This window comes from Neophocaena asiaeorientalis, unplaced genomic scaffold, assembly GCF_003031525.2.
Source record: "Neophocaena asiaeorientalis asiaeorientalis breed wild unplaced genomic scaffold, Neophocaena_asiaeorientalis_V1.1 scaffold226, whole genome shotgun sequence".
In the NCBI taxonomy this organism is placed as follows: Eukaryota; Metazoa; Chordata; class Mammalia; order Artiodactyla; family Phocoenidae; genus Neophocaena; species Neophocaena asiaeorientalis.
In genome coordinates, this window is record NW_020173037.1 from 4,809,935 (window position 1) to 4,824,416 (window position 14,482).

Consider the following 14,482-nt stretch of genomic DNA (forward strand, 5'->3'; position numbering starts at 1 on the left):
AGGCCCAGTCACCTCTGTACAAATCAAAGATGAGGTCAGTCCCTGCTGGACTGTTTTCCCTACTGCAGTAGTATATTACCGATTAAAATGTGTCCTTGTTGCTTTGACTAGGGTCTTATTTGTTTGTCTTTGAAAGCACTCACACCCTGGAAGGTTCAGAGCCAGCCAGTATATGAGAAGCCCTTAGATGAACCCCAACGGTATCTTGCATGTAAAGCTTACTTCACAGTACTTGGTACTCAATTCCATTTTTGTGCCAGGGAGCATGTGGGCTCTCAGTAAGCATGTGTTGAGTGAACAGATGAATTGGTAGCAAGCTTGGCATTCAGACTTCCAGGGAGTGAGAGGCTGCTGTCCTAAAGATTAGATTTTCTTCCACACATCAAAAAAAGCAATTATCTTATGCCAGATACTTAAGAACATGCAATTAGCAAGAGCCCAGATGAGATCACTTCCCATAAACTGAGCTGCCAAAATGAGTGAGAAAATGTAGTTTATGACTGAGGTTCTCCCTCTTAAGGGATGCTTAGAATAAACTCTGTTTTTAGTAGGGTGTGTTTGGTGCAAATAAAACATTTAAAATGTGTAAGCAGCCGTAGAAAGACTGCTATGGTAAGAAAGTGATTTGAAATTTTAAGTATTATAGCTTGTTTCCCTATGAAATGAAAAGATGATTCAGAAGGTGTGGAAATGTGATAGAACCACTGGCTCATGGAATAGTGGTGGATTTAAGTGCCTTTCACCCCCTCATATCCGGTGCCTCATGTAAGTAACACTTATAGAAAAACAGAGAGGATAAAAGACAAACACATATATACCCACTACCTGGATGGAATGTCTATGATAAATATCACCATACATTTCCCCATTTTAAAGGTAATGAACTGTCAAGAGGTAAAGCATTTTTTTCCTACTCCTTTTCCATATTGTTGTGCTATCTCTGCCTTCAGAGTGACTCACTTCTGAGTATGTGGTTATATTCTCATCCACATATTTTTAAAACTTTGTTTCATCTCTTCGGGTTCATAAAATACACAGGGTCATGTTGATGTCTGTAGAATCACAGTTAAGATTTATCCATGTTAATACATGTATTTCTAGCTTAATCATTTTAATTGCTTTATGGAATGATTAAATCACAATTTAGGATTCATTACCTTCTTATGAGCATGTAGGTTATTTTCAATACAAACAGTGCTGCAGAGATACCCCTAAATGTATCTCATTGCCCTCATGCTCCAGAGACTCTCAAGAATCACACCCATGTTAGATTACCAAGGTGTTAGAGCACGTGCCCCTTTAACTGCGTAGTTATTGACACATTGTTCTCTGAAGCAGTTGTACTAATTTATGCTCCCAACAGCAGTATCAAAAGTTCTTTTTTCTCTACATCTTCTCCAAACTTGTTAGATATTAAAATTGTTACCAAGGGCTTCCCTGGTGGCGCAGTGGTTGAGAGTCCCACCTGCCGATGCAGGGGACATGGGTTTGTGCCCTGGTCTGGGAAGATCCCACCTGCCACGGAGCGGCTGGGCCCATGAGCCATGGCTGCTGAGCCTGCGCGTCCAGAGCCTGTGCTCCGCAACAGGCAAGGCCACAACAGTGAGAGGCCCACATACCGCAAAAAAAAAAAAAAAATTGTTACCAAGACCTTTTTTGACCCACTTAGAGTAATGAAAATAAAAACAAGACTAAACAAATGGGACCTAATGAAACTTAAAAGCTTTTGCACAGCAAAGGAAACTGTAAACAAGACTAAAAGACAACCCTCAGAATGGGAGAAAATATTTGCCAATGAAACAATGGACAAATGATTAATCTCCAAAATATACAAACAGCTCATGGAGGTCAATATCAAAAAACAAACAGCACAATTTAAAAAAAATGGGGGAGGACCTTCAAGGTGGTGGAGGAGTAAGATGTGGAGATCACCTTCCTCCCCACAAATACAACAGGAGTACATCTACATGTGGAACAACTCCTACAGAACACCAGCCTCATCCACCAGAACACAGGCACCAATCCCCACCACCAAGAAGTCTACACAACCCACTGAACCAACATTACCCACTACAGGCAGACATCAAAAGTAATGGGAAGTATGAATGTGCAGCCTGCGAAAAGGAGACCCCAAACACAGTAAGTTAATCAAAATGAGAAGACAGAGAAATATGCAGCAGATGAAGGAGGAAGGCAAAAACCCACCAGATTAAACAAATGAAGAGGAAAGAGGCAGTCTACCTGAAAAAGAATTCGGAGTAATGATAGTAAAGACGGTCCAAAATCTTGGAAATAGAACGGAGAGAATACAAGAAAAGTTTAACAAGGACCTAGAAGAACTAAAGAGCAAACAAACAATAATGAACAACACAATAAATGAAAGTAAAAATTCTCTAGAAGGAATCAATAGCAGAACACCTGAGACAGAAGAACGGCTAAGTTACCTGGAACATAAAATAGTGGAAATAACTACCACAGAGCAGAATAAAGAGAAGAGAATGAAACGAATTGAGGACAGTCTCAGAAACCACTGGGACAACATTAAACACACCAACATTCGAATTATAGGGGTCCCAGAAGAAGAAGAGATAAAAAGGGACTGAGAAAATATTTGAAGAGATTATAGTTGAAAACTTCCTTAATATGGGAAAGGAAATAGTCAATCAAGTCCAGGAAGCGCAGAGAGTCCCATATAGGTTAAATCCAAGGAGAAACACACCAAGACATATATTAATCAAACTATCAAAAATTAAATACAAAGAAAAAATACTAAAAGCAGCAAGGGAAAAGCAACAAATAACATACAAGGGAATCCCCATGAGGTTAACAGCTGATCTTTCAGCAGAAACTCTGCAAGCCAGAAGGGAGTGGCAGGACATATTTACAGGGATGAAAGGGAAAAACCTACAGCCAAGATTACTCTACCCAGCAAGGATCACATTCAGATTTGATAGAGAAATTAAAACCTTTACAGACAAGCAAAAGCTAAGAGAATTCAGCATCACCAAATCAGCTTTACAACAAATGCTAAAGGAACTTCTCTAGCTGGGAAACACAAGAGAAGGAAAAGACCTACAATAACAAACCCAAAACAATTAAGAAAATGGTAATAGGAACATACATATCGATAACTACCTTAAATGTAAATGGATTAAATGCTCCAACCAAAAGATATAGACTGGCTGAATAGATACAAAAACAAGACCCATATATATGTTGTCTACAAGCAACCCACTTCATACCTAGGGGCACATACAGACTCAAAGTGAGGGAATGGAAAAAGATACTCCATCCAAATGGAAATCAAAAGAAAGCAGGAGTAGCAATTCTCATATCAGACATGAAAGACTTTAAAATAAAGACTATTACAAAAGACAAAGAAGGACACTACATAATGATCAAGGGATCAATCCAGGCAGAAGATATAACAATTGTAAATATTTATGCACCCAACATAGGAGCACCTCAATACATAAGGCAAATACTAACAGCCATAAAAGGGGAAATCGACAGTAACACATTCATAGTAGGGGACTTTAACACCCCACTTTCACCAATGGACAGATCATCCAAAGTGAAAATAAATAAGGAAACACAAGCTTTAAATGACACATTAAAAAAGATGGACTTAGTTGATATTTATAGGACATTCCATCCCAAAACAACAGAATACACTTTCTTCTCAAGTGCTCATGGAACATTATCCAGCAGAGATCTTGGGTCACAAATCAAGCCTTGGTAAATTTAAGAAAATTGAAATCATATCAAGTATCTTTTCCGACCACAACACTGTGAGACTAGATATCAATTACAGAAAACAAACTGTAAAAAATACAAACACATGGAGGCTAATCAATATGATACTAAATAACCAAGAGATCACTGAAGAAATCAAAGAGGAAATAAAAAAAATACCTAGAAACAAATGACAATGGAGACACTACAACCCCAAACCTACGGGATGCAGCAAAAGCAGTTCTAAGAGGGAAGTTTATAACAATACAATCCTACCTCAAGAAACAAGAAAAATCTCACATAAACAACCTAAACTTACACCTAAAGCAATTAGAGAAAGAAGAACAAAAATACCCCAAAGTTAGCAGAAGGAAATAAATCATAAAGATCAGATCAGAAATAAGTGAAAAAGAAATGAAGGAAGTGATAGCAAAGATCAATAAAACTAAAAGATGGTTCTTTGAGAAGATAAACAAAATTGATAAACCATTAGCCAGACTCATCAAGTAAAAAAGGGAGAAGACTCAAATCAACAGAATTAGAAATGAAAAAGGAGAAGTAACAACTGACACTGCAGAAATACAAAGGATCATGAGAGATTACTGCCAGCAACTATATGCCAACAAAATGGACAACCTGGAAGAAATGCACATATTCTTAGAAAAGCACAACCTCCTGAGACTGAACCAGGAAGAAATAGAAAATATAAACAGATCAATCACAAGCATTGAAATTGAAACTGTGATTAAAAATCTTCCAACAAACAAAAGCCCAGGACCAGATGGCTTCACAGGTGAATTCTATCAATCATTTAAAGAAGAGCTAACACCTATCCTTCTCAAACTCTTCCAAAATATAGCAGAGGGAGAAACACTCCCAAACTCATTCTGTGAGGTCACCATCACCCTGATACCAAAACCAGACAAAGATGTTACAAAAAAAGAAAACTACAGGCCAATATCACTGATGAACATAGATGCAAAAATCCTCAACAAAATACCAGCAAACAGAATCCAACAGCACATTAAGCGGATCATACGCCATGATCAAGTGGTGTTTATCCCCAGAATGCAAGGATTCTTCAGTATAAGCAAATCAATCAGTGGGCTACACCATATTAATAAATTGAATGATATAAACCATATGATCATCTCAATAGATGCAGAAAAGCTTTCGACAAAATTCAACACTCATTTATGATAAAAACTCTACAGAAAGTAGGCATAGAGGGAACCTACCTCAACATAATAAAGGCCATGTATGTCAAACCCACAGCCAACATCATTCTCAATGGTGAAAAACTGAAACCATTTCCTCTAAGATCAGGAACAAGACAAGCTTGCCCACTCTCACCATTATTATTCAACACGGTTTTGGAAGTTTTAGCCACAGCAATCAGAAAAGAAAAAGAAATAAAAGGCATCCAAATCAGAAAAGAAGTAAAACTGTCACTGCAGGTGACATGATACTCTACATAAAGAATCCTAAAGATGCTACCAGAAAACTGCTAGAGTTATTCAATGAATTTGGTAGAGTAGCAGTATACAAAATTAATGCACAGAAATCTCTTGCATTCCTATACACTAATGATGAAAAATCTGAAAGAGAACTTAAGGAAACCATTTTTTTGCAAACAAAATAACTCAGTAGTTCTCTTAAGCCGTACATAAGGAGAGCTTTTACAGACGGATGAATTGGCAGCTACATTTTGTTTGGTAAAACAGAAACCAACAGGCAAACGTTCTATTTTCTGAGATGAACCCAGAAATATCTCTAACCACAACATTCTCATTTTTTTCTTAAACATTCTAAGTCATACTGAAGTGTATTTTCCCTTACAAAGGAATTTAGAATACACACTTATAAATTCTTTCCCTTGTGGAGTCAAATCTAGTTATTTGTTTGGGAAACAAAATGTGAGATGCTATATAATTGCTTATTCTGGACATTTCATATGAATAGAATCATAGAATATTTGTTTTCCTGTGACTAGATTCTTTTGCTTATTGTAATGTTTTCAAGGTTTATCCTTGATACTGTATGTATCAATATTTTATTACACTTTATTGCTGAATACTATTCTGTCGTACGGATATGCCACATACCTTTGGGGAAAACATTCAGTCTTTCTCTGCTGATTATGATGTTAGCTGTGATTTTTCATAGATGACCTTTTTTGGGTTGGGAAAGTTTTCCTCTATTGTGACTTTGCTGAGTGTTTTCGTCATGAAGGGATGTTGGATATTGTTAAATGTTTTTCCTTTGTCTGTGAGATGATCATGTGCTTTCTGTCCTTTTTTCTATTAATATGATGTATTATATTGATTGATTTTTGCATGTTGGCATTGATTTTTGCATCCCTGGCATTAATCCCATTTGGTCATGCTATATAAATTAAAAAAAAAAAGTGAGATGCATCCAGGTTGGTGAAAGGCAAGAAGGGATGTTGTTATGGTCCTTCTCAGGATGCTGTGGCTTCCTAGCCCCTCCCTTCCTCCGTGCTTCTCTTCTAGAATGATCTCTCTTTCTCCAGGCCTTGTAAATTAATTTTTCTCTCAAATGAACTTAGTTACATTTGCATTCTTTAGGCAGTCTTAATCTTGGTGGGAGAAGATACGCATTTACTATTTTCAGGCATGTTGATCAGGAGACCACCATGCTTCCCCAAAAAGAGATCTTCACGTTTCCACTGTTCATATATCTGTATCTCACGTCGGAGCCAATGGGGAGTTCCACATTCTGCCTTGAATCCTGTATCGGTCTCATCATTCAAGGGCAAGAACGAATTGCTGGCAAGCCATTATTTACTTGCGTATAAACACCAACGTATGCATTGCTACAACAAAAAGATGCATTTTTCCTACACACGTATATTGAGGATGGTTAGAAAAATTGGTTATGAGTTAAGCTTCCTCCCTTTGATATGTATTTCCAGTTGCTTTAATTTTGTTTGTAGGAAGCTGAACTGACACCATGCAAAAGCAGCCCGTTGTTTGGACTGTGTTCTACACTTGGCTGTTCCTGAGGTGGGAATCACCAACATCAGAGGTCTAGGAAGAAGTGACCTGTCAGGTTTAAGAAAACCCAGCAAGACGCTGCTATTATGTTTTTCCCTGCAGGTAGACCTAATTAGTGGATAGAGTGTACTTTTGCATGGGAATTGAAGAAATCTTTATCCCAAATATGAGGAACCAGTGGGACCCATGGCAGCTGTACAGCAACTGTATGGCAAATCTAATGACCTTTTATCTCTTTACAGATGGTCAGCTTTATGCACATTTCCACAGGCAGGCTGGCTTTCCTCTCTTTTTCTCCTCACAAATATCTCACTCTTAAAAAACAACAACAACAACAAAACAAATATCTCACTCTTGTATTAACTATGCATTAACACTGATGAATATTGATTTGAGTCTTCTCCCTCTTTTTCTTGATGAGTCTGGCTAATGGTTTATCAATTTTGTTTATCTTCTCAAAGAACCAGCTTTTAGTTTTATTGATCTTTGCTATTGTTTTCTTTGTTTCTATTTCATTTCTTTCTGCTCTGATCTTTATGATTTCTTTCCTTCTGCTAACTTTGGGTTTTGTTTGTTCTTCTTTCTCTAGTTCCTTTAGGTGTACGGATAGATTGTTTATTTGAGATTTTTCTTGTTTCTTGAGGTAGGCTTGTATTGCTATAAACTTGCCTCTTAGAACTGCTTTTGCTGCATCCCATAGGTTTTGGATCATTGTGTTTTCGTTGTAATTTGTCTCTAGGTATTTTTTTATTTCCTCTGATTTCCTCAGTGATCTCTTGGTTATTAAGTAACGTATTGTTTAGCCTCCATGTGTTTGTGTTTTTAACATTTTTTTCCCTGTAATTCATTTCTAATCTCATAGCGTTGTGGTCAGAAAAGATGCTTGATATGATTTCAATTTTCTTAAATTTACTAGGCTTGATTTGTGACCCAAGATGGGATCTACCCTGGAGAATATTCCATGCACACTTGAGAAGAAAGTATAATCTGCTGTTTTTGGATGGAATGTCCTATAAATATCAATTAAATCTATCTGGTCTATGGTGTCATTTAAAGCTGTGTTTCCTTATTAACTTTCTGTTTGGATGATCTGTCCATTGGTATAAGCGAGGTGTTAAAGTCGCCCACTATTATTGTGTTACTGTCAATTTCCTCTCTTAAGCTGTTAGCAGTTGCCTTATGTATTGAGGTGCTCCTATGTTGGGTGCAATATATATTTATAATTGTTATATCTTCTTCTTGGACTGATCCCTTGATCATTATGTAGTGTCCTTCCTTGTCTCTTGTAATGTTCTTTATTTTAAAGTCTATTTTATCTGTTATGAGTATTGCTACTCCAGCTTTCTTTTGATTTCCATTTGCATGGAATATCTTTTTCCATCCCCTCACTTTCAGTCTGTATGTGTCCCTAGGTCTGAAGTGGGTCTCTCGTAGACAGCATATATATGTGTCTTGTTTTTGTATCCATTCAGCCAGTCTATATCTTTTGGTTGGAGCATTTAATGCATTCACATTTAAGGTAATTATCGATATGTATGTTTCTATTACCATTTTCTTAATTGTTTTGGGTTTGTTTTTGTAGGTCCTTTTCTTCTCTTGTGTTTCCCAGTTAGAGAAGTTCCTTTAGCATTTGTTGTAGAGCTGGTTTTGTGGTGCTGAATTCTCTTAGCTTTTGCTTGTCTGTAAAGCTTTTGATTTCTCCGTCGAATCTGAATGAGATCCTTGCCGGGTAGAGTAATCTTGGTTGTAGGTTCTTCCTAAATAAATATATCATGCCACTCCCTTCTGGCTTGTAGAGGTTCTGCTGAGAAATCCGCTGTTAACCTTATGGGAGTTCCCTTGTATGTTATTTGTCATTTTTCCCTTACTGCTTTCAATAATTTTTCTTTGTCATTAATTTTTGCCAGTTTCATCACTATGTGTCTCGGCATGTTTCTCCTTAGGTTTATCCTGTATGGGACTCGCTGCGCTTCCTGGACTTGGGTGGCTATTTCCTTTCCCATGTAAGGGAAGTTATCGACTCTAATCTCTTCATATATTTTCTCTGGCCCTTTCTCTCTCTCTTCTCCTTCTGGGACCCCTATAATGCGAATGTTGTTGTGTTTAATGTAGTCCCAGAAGTCTCTTAGGCTGTCTTCATTTCTTTTCATTCTTTTTTCTTTGTTCTGTTCCACAGCAGTGAATTCCACCGGTCTGTCTTCCCGGTCACTTATCCGTTCTTCTGCCTCAATTATTCTGCTATTGATTCTTTCTAGTGTACTTTTCATTTCAGTTATTGTATTGTTCATCTCTCTTTGTTTGTTCTTTGATTCTTCTAGGTGTTTGTTCTTTAATTCTTCTAGGTCTTTGTTAAACATTTCTTGCACCTTCTTGATCTTTGCCCCCATTCTTTTTCCGAGGTCCTGGATCATCTTCACTACCATTATTCTGAATTCTTTTTCTGGAAGGTTGCCTGTCTCCACTTCATTTAGTTGTTTTTCTGGGGTTTTATCTTGTTCCTTCATCTGGTACATAGCCCTCTGCCTTTTCATCTTGTCTGTCTTTCTGTGAATGTGGTTTTTGTTCCACAGGCTGCAGGATTGTAGTTCTTCTTGCTTCTGCTGTCTGCCTTCTGGTGGATGAGGTTATCTAAGAGGCTTTTGCAAGTTTCCTGATGGCAGGGACTGGTGGTGGGTAGAGCTGGCTGTTGCTCTGGTGGGCAGAGCTCAGTAAAACTTTAATCCTGATTGCATGGTTTTTACTTAACTTCTATGAGTTTATATTTGTATCTCTCTCTCTTTATATACATGAGAGTCTTGGTATTTAATGTTTGCATACCCCAAGCATAATCCCATATAGCATTTATCACAGTGAGATTGGGACCCCCTTGAGAATCCCTGGCTTGTCAATGGTGAGGCAGCCTTTCTCTTCCCAGAGGGGAGGGTGAGAGGGCGAGGGATTGGTGGAGGGAGAAGGGTGGGTGCTCAGCTGTGACTGGAAAAGTACCTGCATTGTTTTTGTCTTGAGACAGCTTTGTGTACAAGCAGCAGACTTCTCAAGCTGGAGCAGAGAAGGAGGGGGTGTGGGCAGGCAGAAAGTGTTCGTCCTCTACGTTTTAGAGGTCTCTGGCACGCTGCCAATGCAGGTAGACCTTTGATTGAGTGGTACATACGTGTTCCTCAGATCCTCACATTTCCAAAAGCCCCACTTCATTTATTTCTAGTCATTGGTTCTCTGCTGTTGACTGAAAAATATAATATTTAAGGAAAAAACTCTGTAGAAGGCTGACCATGTTTTGCTTTTTTTCTTTAGAAAGCAATATGGTATTCTTGAAACAACTGGTTGCATCCAAACACTTTTCCTTGGGATTACAATTAATGCAGCTTACTATAACTGAACAAATATTCATTGACTATTTATCTGTGAGATATCTATAATGGAATAAGTGTCCTGTGGTAAGCATTAAGAATTTTAACCTGCAAATACATTTAGGAGTATAATTTATGTGCTACTAGAATCATTTTACTACCCATGTTTATGAAACAATCCAATAAAAATGCACCTTTAAATACTTTTTATCTTTTGGACAAGCACAGGCACTGCTACTTCAGTCTTCAATAATTTTCTGAGGAGCTTCAACATGTCTTGGGAAGCGGCAGTCTGTAGAACATCTATTTGGATTTCAGCTTTGTCTTTGAAATAATAGCCTGATCGTGTTTCCAAAGAATATGTCTGGAGTTAGTGCCAATTTTCCTTTGTACTGTGTATCTTTCAATACCAAGGTAAAGCGCTGACTTTGTAAATGAGAAAACATCTCTACAAGGAAATCTACTAAAACATCTAGACAGAGGAATAGATGTGGCATCTCCAAATAAGATTATGTGCAGATCACTAAAAATCAAATTGGAGAAAAAGCTAGAAATAGGCCCACCACTATTGAGAATTTTCTTTCATCTAAAGCTGCTTCTCACATTCCTTAATGTGATGGAATTTCCACCCAGTTGGTGCCTTCCTCATCCTCATGTCAGTTACACACCCTAATCCAGGCATGTCTTGTTAGAACTGTTAAATTACACACATTTGCGGTCTCTGTTCAGACCCGATCAACTTTTGTATGGCAGTGCCTTCAAAGGACACTCCAGTCACACTGGGGATGGTAAGTAGGTAAGAACAGGGAGTGAAAGTCATAGATAGTGCTGACAAGATGTTACATCCACTGAAAGGAGAGCTCCATTTCACTTTTAGGAAAATTAACCTAGCTCCTTTACAGGCAGGGTGATTGCAATGAATTCCTAAAGGCTCTGATTATGGTTAGGAGGGAAGTGTGCTTCCCTGCATGCTCTCTGGTGGTGCGGGAGGAACGTGCTGTAATTTTACATTCATCAGTGCAAGTGACAGGGACTTGAGAAATTACGTGGCAGATGGTGGCCTGTAGCTCTGTGAGCTGCTTTGCTGCGTTTTCTCCCGAGCGTGACAACATTCTTAATGTAACCATGCTTTGCCTCTTGCTGCACAAAAGCCCTGGAAAAGAGTTTCTGAAGGCTCAGAATAAGCCCTATGAGGAAAATCAGGAAAAATTCTCAAAATATGACATGAATAGTTCTGACAATACGTCTTTAAAAAAATCAAAATGTGTTTTGGAAGAAGGGTTTGTTTGGGCTTTTCTCACCACGGGTGTGTCTGGGTGTTTGCTTCCCAGAGGAAAAGCAAGGCCACTGCCTTCGCCCCTCCGTTGTTTCTTGGCAGTCATCCTCCAGGTCTGCAGATGCCCATGGTTTCCAGTCACAACTTGCTTTCTTACTGCTGCTGTGGGGGTTAAAGTATATGATGGCATTTGGAAGAGAATAAACATCCCTGTAATAGGCCAAGGTGGCAAACTCTGGGATCTGTCAAGAGCAAACTTGGATAATGATCAGTGGACGAAATGAAGCCTTTATTCTTGGCTGGTGAGCACAATGCCATCTGGCAATCTGTTCTTCCATCTCATTGTTCGGGTGAGTCGAAGTCCACCTCACCCCTGCAGGGGATAACACAACTGAAAGACGCCTTACTTGGAAACAGAAGAAATGCTAAAGTTACAAACACATCTAGCTGGAAACCATCACACTATCCCGTAGTTTAAGGGATTTTATGTTTGAGTTCTCCCTCAGTTCACATAAAGTCCTACTTCCTCTTTCTCTTCCTTGATCCCAGCACTGGGCCCTGGACAGGAGTTCTGGAAAAGCCTGCAGAGACTCTGGGAGCCTCTGTTCTGGTGGCAGCAGCTGGGGGACACCTGTGGTGCCTTGGCTGTCGGTTTGATCTTGCAGCTCTGGCTCATGGGCACCGCATTGTCCCGTGGTGCTTTTCCTGGACCTGTCTTAATGACTGTGAATAATAGCTTGAAAGGCCCGACACCTGATAGTCCATCAGCAGAGCTGGCTGTTTCTCTTTTAAATATCCCGAAGAGCCAGTTATCCTGAAAACCTCGGAGTAAGCCTCCCAGCTGGAATTATAGAAGTCCGGATTTCAGGAAATGCCACTTGCATTCCTAATTTGCCCAGTTGAGGTAGGGGGTTTACGGTGAAAACATTTCCTCTTGCCTTTCTGTATTGTCCCATTTCTGGGTACTTAGTTTACAATGCCTCGTACCCTTGGCAATGGAGGGGAAGGGTCCTGTGTGGGCCTTCAGCTTGCTGAGAGGGGGTGAGCGATATCCCTCCAACATCCTTACCTGACTTGTCTGATGAAAGACACACGGCATGACACCTGTCGCTCGTCTTACGATTTTACAGTGCCACTGGAACATAGACAAGACCTACGTCAAAAATACTTCTGCTCCAACAGAAAGTCATTTGGGGGCAGGATTGCCACATCCTTGATGGAGCCCTAAACTCTGTGGTTATTACTGGCAGGGTTGGACTCCATCATAGGGAGCCTGGAAACTCCAGCTGTGGGGACAGAATAAGCAAGAAATGTATAGTAACAATCTCAGTTGTGAAAAGGCCGAGGGAAAGAAACGACCGTGGAAGAATTTTAATTAGGGTTTTTCCTAGCTTTCAAACCACGTTTGGGATCACTGGCTGAGCAGTACATGGGTAGGACTTAAGGAAGTCAGAAGACAGTACAGTCTTGAAACTGGCCAGTTTCTGAATTCATTTGAACTGGGAATTCATCTGGGATGTAAACAAACATTTAAAACATTTCCATAGATCTTTGTGCCTGTTTATTTCTCCTTGTACCTGTTGTAGCTACTGGTGGAATATTGGAGGGGCAAAAGGTGGTGGGTATACTGTCGAATATTTGGATTTTTTCCTATATGCCAGAAGAGTAGAGTTTAATTTACGTTTAGTTTCTGTAAGCAAGATTGAGCATCTTGTTATACGTTTAAGGACCATTTGCATTTCTTTTTCTAAGATTTTTTGTTGTTCCCTCTTGCCCATTTTTTAAAATCAGGTTGTTGGTCTTTTCTTCTCTACTTTTAGAAGCTCTTTATGTATTAGGGCTATTAGCTCTTTGTCTGTGTCTGCGATATGTGTTGTAAATCTGTTTCCCTGCTTTGTCATTTGTCTGATTCTTTGCTACTACAAATGTGTTTTAATTTTATGTGGCTAAATCTGTCAGTATTTTCCCTTGTTGCTTCTGTGTTTTGAATCACAATTAGGAAAGCTTTGTGCATTTCCAGGCCATGAAGAAATCCCCCCTTTTTCTTCTCATATTTCTGTGGTCTTACTTCCTACCTTTAAACATCTGAACTACTTGGAATTTTCCTGGTGTCCAATGTAAAGAATAGATACTGTTTTTATCATTTTCTGTATCACTATTCAGTTAGTCCAATATCACTTTATTAAGAAATACATTCCTTTCTGATTTGAGATTTTACGTTTCCCATATACTGCATTTCCGCATGCAGCTGTGTGTATTTGTGGATTTTCTATTTAGTTCCATTAGCCTGTCCGCGCATTCATGATCCAATATCCTGCTGTTTTTAGTTAGATAGACTTTATCACTTATACCACAACAGTAATTTATAACGTCATCTCATATATGGCAAGAATAGTTTCCCCACTCTATCTGACCCATGGTGCTCCTTCCCCAGGGTTTTTGTAGTTATTCTTGCTTGTTTTTTCTTCTGTATGAACTTTATACTCACCTTGTCTAGTTCCAGGAAAAAATCTGTTGATATTTTACAGAGATGGCATTAAGCGGATAAATCAGCCAAGGGAGAACTGACATATTTACAGCACTGAGTTTTCCTATCAAGGCATTCTGCTGGTCTTTCCATTTTTCAGTTAACTTTGTAGTTTTCAGGAGTAGTTTATGATTTTCCACATATAGGTTTTATGTTTCTTAATCTTAAGTTTATGCTCAATGTTTTTTTTCTAAATGTAAATAAAATCTTCTTTTCCATTGCATATTTTAATTGAGTTTTGTTTTATACGCGAAGGCTATTTAAAAAAAATATCAACCTAAAACAATTATGCCCAACTATCTTATTGTTAGCAGTGGTTTTCCACTGATTTATTTTGGGGGGAGGATATTACAGATGTATAATTCTGTCACATGCATTCTATCACATGCATGTAGTTTTATCACATACATGTACTTCTTCCTTTTTACTTTTTATGCCACTATTTGCTTTCTCTTATTTTATTACTTTGGCCCAAATCACCAACACAGTGTTCAGTAGTAGCTCCATTGCTATTTAAAAAGCAATTTACAGAGAATGAAGTCGATTGGGTGACCCTTTCTCTGTGTTTCATTTTGCTCTT